The following is a 6047-nucleotide window of genomic DNA, read 5'->3' on the forward strand; positions in this document are numbered from 1 at the left end:
TGAATTGAAGCTCGGTGGGCGGTTCCTACCGTCGCCATCTTGGCAGCCTCATGCGCGTCGTCTCGCCCGGAAAACACAAATATGGGCAAAGAGGCGGAGCTGAGTAGGGAGGCTGTGAGCGTCATGGTGGATGATTGACATCGAGCGAACTCCCAGCTGCCTGTAGCTAAGAGCTAACCGAGCCAACCAGGAGATAACAGGAGCTAACCAGCTAACGGAGGTAAGCGGGCTAAAGCTAAGTCACGTTGTTAACTGGATAAAAACCGCGGTTGTTCTACGTTCTTCTTACTTGAAGCAGGAGATCGGTACCTGTCAATCAAAAGGACACGCCCCTAAATTTGCCGAACTTCGAGATTAAATTACTTTAAAATGGGCGAGTTAGAAACAAATTCTCTCCCCCCACAGTTTTCATGAAGGTAAACCTTACCTATAAACCGAAAATGGATTTTTGAACCAGGCTGTAAACATGTTTATTTCTGCTGTGAAGTTGGTCTTTTTAACATGGGAGTCTATGGAGATTTGCTCTGTTTTGGAGCCCCTAGTGGATGAAGGGGGAACTGTTGTATGCACTTCCCCATAAGCTTCACTTTTTACCGCCGGAGGTTGCCGCTTGGTTCTGACCCAGGTGTTGTTCACAGATCTAAACCAGCAGGTCATAATTGACCCCTCCCCCCACCTGTAAATTTCATTTCCTCCACAGCGACCTGAACGTCCACATCAGTCAGCCTGGCTGGGATTTACGAGGGCTTCATCTCAGTGGATCATCTGCAGAAAGTTAAATCAGCTGCTCTGCGTTTGCTCTCGGTCTCTTTCACACGTCACATCCACAGGAACTGTCGCTCTCCTCCCAAGAGGATGTCACATTTCTGTGTGTGAGTGTTAACTGCTGCCATATGGCTCCTCAGTTCCAGATCTGCCGTTGGGGACGAGGCCCACGGTCACAACTGCACGTCATTAAAACTCCCAGACTCAGGCAGAGACAGGGAAAAGGAGGCTGCTGGTTGACGCAGTGGCTGTTAAACATGCCATCCAGAGCTCCTCATCAACTCTTTGGTCTGCGTGGAGAAAGTGCTGGACAACACGTCTCATGTGGGATCCCACCTCAGGACGTCAGACGAACAAAAGCCGCTGCGTCTTTCTTATTGACGTCTTCGGCATTTTCCTCCCCATCGCATCATCTCGTATTTAACATGAGAAAGGCTTCAGAGCGAACCTCTAAATCTCACAAGTCACTTACCCAAAACTTAATCACGTTTTGGGATGTCAGGCCCCTCCACCCGTTCCGCTAATCCTCCCCCAGCCACACAGCCTTTGTCTTCAGCTGAGACTGGGACTTAAAGAAGCTTAGAGTCATCCTGAGAGACAGAGGCCGGTTTGTCACAAGCTGTGGGTTTGCAGCTGCATTGTTTAATGGAGCAGAGCATCGACTCCATTCAGGACGCCGTATGTACACAGAAACATTTACACATCAGTGTGTGTGCGTGTGTGTAAGACCAGAGGAGTGTGTAATCAGTCCCAATAGGTTCAGTCTGATTATTATTTATTATTATTCCCTCCAAAGCTTTTATTCGGCAAACCTCTGGATCGCCACTCAGGAAATGGCTCCTAATTACTAATGGATGATGATTAAACTGTGAGGTCAGTCAGGGTATGTTTGTGGGTATGGAAGTGTGTGAGAAGTGGAGAAAAGACTCAAAGAAACTCAGAACAGCGTCACTTTTTCATTTCTATCAATTAATAAAATAATTTCCTCTCAAAGATATTTTTCCAAAGCAAAAGAAAGACAAAAGCAACAAATCCTGAGTTAAGAAGCCAGCATGCTGCAGAATCTTCTGTTCAAATGCAGCTTCATTTCCCATCATTAGTTTAGAAAAAACACTCAACTAATGTTTAATGAAGAAAATGATGTTAAAGAAATCTTTCTGGCTTTGGAACCTTCCCTCTGAGATGCTGTTGACTAAAATTTTAATGATCCACAACAGAAAGCAAAGAAAGAAAGACAGGCAGACAGAAAACATGGTGAAATGCTCATATAAAGATGGACTCCCACATGCCCTCAGATGTACAGACAGAAATCACTGCGCTCTCTGTAATCGTGTGTGTTTAAAGAAGCGCTACGCTAGAGTGTGAAGTGTGTGAAGAGTGTGAAGTGTGTGAATGTGCTTCACTCCGGCAGTAAACAGGAAAAGTTCGATTGAACATTTATTTATTCGTCTGCGGCACCAGTTGTGGTTCTGCTGGAGGTTTTCCTTCCTGTTGGAAGCAGTTTTTCCTCTTTGTTGTCACCTTGTGCAGATCAGGATGGACTGAACCAAAGAAAGGATTTAACTAACTCATCTGAGACGTGTCTGACATGATATGAAGATGCTGAGTTTGGATGTAAGTTGCTATGACAACGCCTAGTGATGATGAAGCAAGTCATTGGTTGTGATCCCTGCTAGCACATATACAGGTACTGTTCTACTCGTGCAAAATCACCTTGATTATTAAAGAAATTAGATAATAAATTAAATGATCTGCGAATGGTTTCAGCTTTTCTGGTCAGCAGCCAGAGTTTCTGGTGGATTCTGAAAGTTAGCAGCCAATCAGAACTCCTGATTTAAGCAAACCGTTTAATCATCCATGTTTATTAAAATATTTTTTATTTACTTTCTTTTAATGAAAGCAAATAAACAACATTCGTTGAACAGTCGTTTCCTGCAAACATCAGTAAACACATTTGTAAAATCAGCCTTTAGTTTATTAGATGTTTTACAATCACCAGGATTGTAAAACAACAGGATAGGTTACAAGATTTTTTTTTTTTTATTTGGAATTAATCATTCGGAATTAAATCATTTGGAATTAACGTATTCTCCAACAAGTTTACATAAAATTATAATTCCGAATGAAAGTTTACATGAAACACATCGTTATTTAATTCCTCTTTAGAGCAGTGGGTTGGAAAGGGTTCTGATTGGACCATATACTGGAGATGAAAAGATGGGCGGATGGAGCCTTCATGACGTCTCCCGTAGGTTTCTGAAGAGCTGAAATGAAGCTTGGTGGGCGGTTCCTACCATCGCCATCTTGTCAGGGACATACGCGTCGTCTCACCCGGAAAATACAAATATGGGCAAAGAGGTGGAGCTGAGAGGGGGGCTGTGAGTCTCATGGCGGATGATTGACATCGAGCGAACTCGGAGATGCCTGTAGCTAAGAGCTAAGCCAGAGATAACAGGAGACAACCAGCTAACAGAGGTAAGCTGACTAAAGCTAAGTCACATTGTTAACCGGATAAAAACCGCGGTAGTTCTACGTTCTTCTGACTTTAAGCGGAAGATTGGGTACCTGTCAATCTAAATATGACGTATTTCTTGATAAAATTACTTTTAACGGGCGAGTTAGAAAGAAATTTACTCTCCCCACAGTTATCATTAAGGTAAACCTGACCTATTAAACCGAAAATGGTTTTTTGTACCAGTCTGTAAACATGTTTATTTCTGCTGTGAAGTTGGTCTTTTTAACATGGAAGTCTATGGGGATTTGCTCTGTTTTGCAGCCCCTAGTGGATGAAGGAGGAACTGCAGTTGTATGCACTTCCCCATAGGCCTCACTTTTAACCACCCGCTTGGATTGGACAGAGTGCAAGTGAGGTATGACGGATACTGAAAAAAAAAATTGGCTCCCTGCTAACATGTAAAAACTACATAATAAGTACCAGTTTTGCCGTTATTTTTATTCTAAATTTGAAGTACCTGCTAGACCTGAGTTATTTTTTCAACATGAAATAATGGACATATTACTTCCATTAAAGAAGAGTAGAAAATGAGGATGAGGACAAAGAAAAAAGTGAAGGAATCAGTGATGTTGATGTTGTTTTGTGGGGAAAAAATGACAAGTGACCCAGGCAGAGGAACAGAGTAGAAAAGGTTTAGATTTTACCAGCCTTTTCTGTCTCTGAAAAGAGACACAGCTGAAGTATTCCTGTTGCTAGGCAACTTAAATAGAACTGTGGGTGGAGTTAAACTGTCCTTCAAAGTTTCTTAGCAACCTGATGGCATCAGTAGCCTTGGCAACACCATGATGACATCACAAAGGACAGTGACATCAGAAAGACATAATCATTCTACATAAAAGGCCTCAAAACATATAAATTCCTATAACTAGCCTGTATACGTACAGATAATACAGAACAGACGACAGAGAAGTTTCAACTTGATAGAATCACTTTTAACAGAATAGAGAAGATTATGGATCTCCCACAGAAACACTGGATGACAACACAGGCTGGAGACTATTTCACTAAGCCTGAACAAGAGAAAATGGGGCTGAATCGGCGGCGGCGTGCATGTGACAAAGCAATTTATAATGCCAGGAAAGAAGTTCAGGTTAATTATGTTGATCAAGTTCAAAAAGCAAATGAAGTCTTAACAGAATTCAGAACAGACAGCGAGAGACTTTGCAAACAGGCCGACCAGAAAGGGAAAAAGAAGTTGACAAAACAACAAAGTGCTTGGGTCCTTACTTCGGATGCAGGTATTGAAAGGGATAGTATTAGAGATTTGGAAAAAGGAACCACATGGAGACCTGGTTTTCCTTTAGAAGGGATGAGTGAAGATGAAAGATCCACAAAAAGTGCCGTGAAATTGCCCAGACTTTCCACTGAAAGGGCCTGTTCTACAAGGCGCTATGAAGACGATGAACGTCATCCAGCATTGCAGAGCAGAAGAAGTTGTCTTTCTAAAGAAGACAAGGGAGGAAAATTTGGATCAGCAAAAGGCAATATCATCATAAACAAGTGCAAAGTAAGTTCACGCAGATCCTGTATAGAACAAAACGATATGATTGTGAACCAGGATGAATACTCAGTGGAAGAGATCAAATTCTCACAATCTAGTGGGCGCTCACCCACACTTGAAGTGTACAAGACGCGTTTTGTAAACCAAACCCAAGAACCAAAGTGTCATCAGGCATTGCAGAAGGAAAGACTTAAACTCCCACCAATCACACCTCGACCCCCTGAGAAGCAGCGGCATTTAACAAAGGAACAGTTGCAACAAGGAGACAAATCAGAAACCTCCGGTACAATCTTAACCAAACGCAAAAAACTTCCATCCCCCAAATTCCATGAGGAACCTAAAGATAATTTCAAAGAGTGGATGAAAGAGGAATACCGGTGTGCAGTAAATGATGAGGCTTTACCCCATCGCCGACCCAAAGCTCCGCAGAATAAGGTCATTTTACCGACATTGAAAAACGAATACCGGTGTGCAACAAATAATGAGGTTCTGCCGAGGCACCCAACACTTTCATCCAGACCACGTCAAAGGCGCCCCTGCGGAATTCTTCCCTATGTACCACCTCTTTACAGACAGAAAGCTGACTGGAAAATCTAGAGGTAGGACAAGCAGGTCATCAGTGAATCGGCCGTTAAACTGGTCAATAAAACAGTCAATGAAAGTTAAAAGACGATGAGGAAAAAACAAAACAGATTTCTCAATGCAAAATGCTGTGTGCATTTTATGCACACATAAATAATCAATGAAAACAAACAACAAACAAAACAACATCAACAAAAACAGTCTGTGGAACAAAAAACAACAACAACAGAAGACAGCAACAAATCAAACTAAAGCCACAAGCGGCATCCATCTGATCCGGGTCTCATGGCCCCGCCACTCATGTCATACAATTATCTTAACTTCACACAGTGTAATGTGTTACATGGGATCTGCTGTCAGCTTCGGTGCAGATCCCATGTAATTCTATGTAGCCATGCTTCATGGTGAGGATGCTTTTTTTCATTGGTTGCCATGGCAAAACAGTTGACCTATTGGTGAGATTTCAATAGTTTTTGGTCCTCAACTTGTTACGAAGCTTCCCGCCAATTTTGGAGTCAATCACATGAGTCCCATAACACTAGTTTGTTCAAATACAATGCATGTACAATGCATATATTACAATAATTTATATATAAATCATCTTACCGCTATCAGAAATGTGAAAAGTGGTAAGTGACCATTTACTGTTACGCCATAACATAACCTAAATGTCTCTAAAGTACA

The sequence above is a fragment of the Telmatherina bonti genome (assembly GCF_933228915.1).
Source record: "Telmatherina bonti genome assembly, chromosome: 9".
In the NCBI taxonomy this organism is placed as follows: Eukaryota; Metazoa; Chordata; class Actinopteri; order Atheriniformes; family Telmatherinidae; genus Telmatherina; species Telmatherina bonti.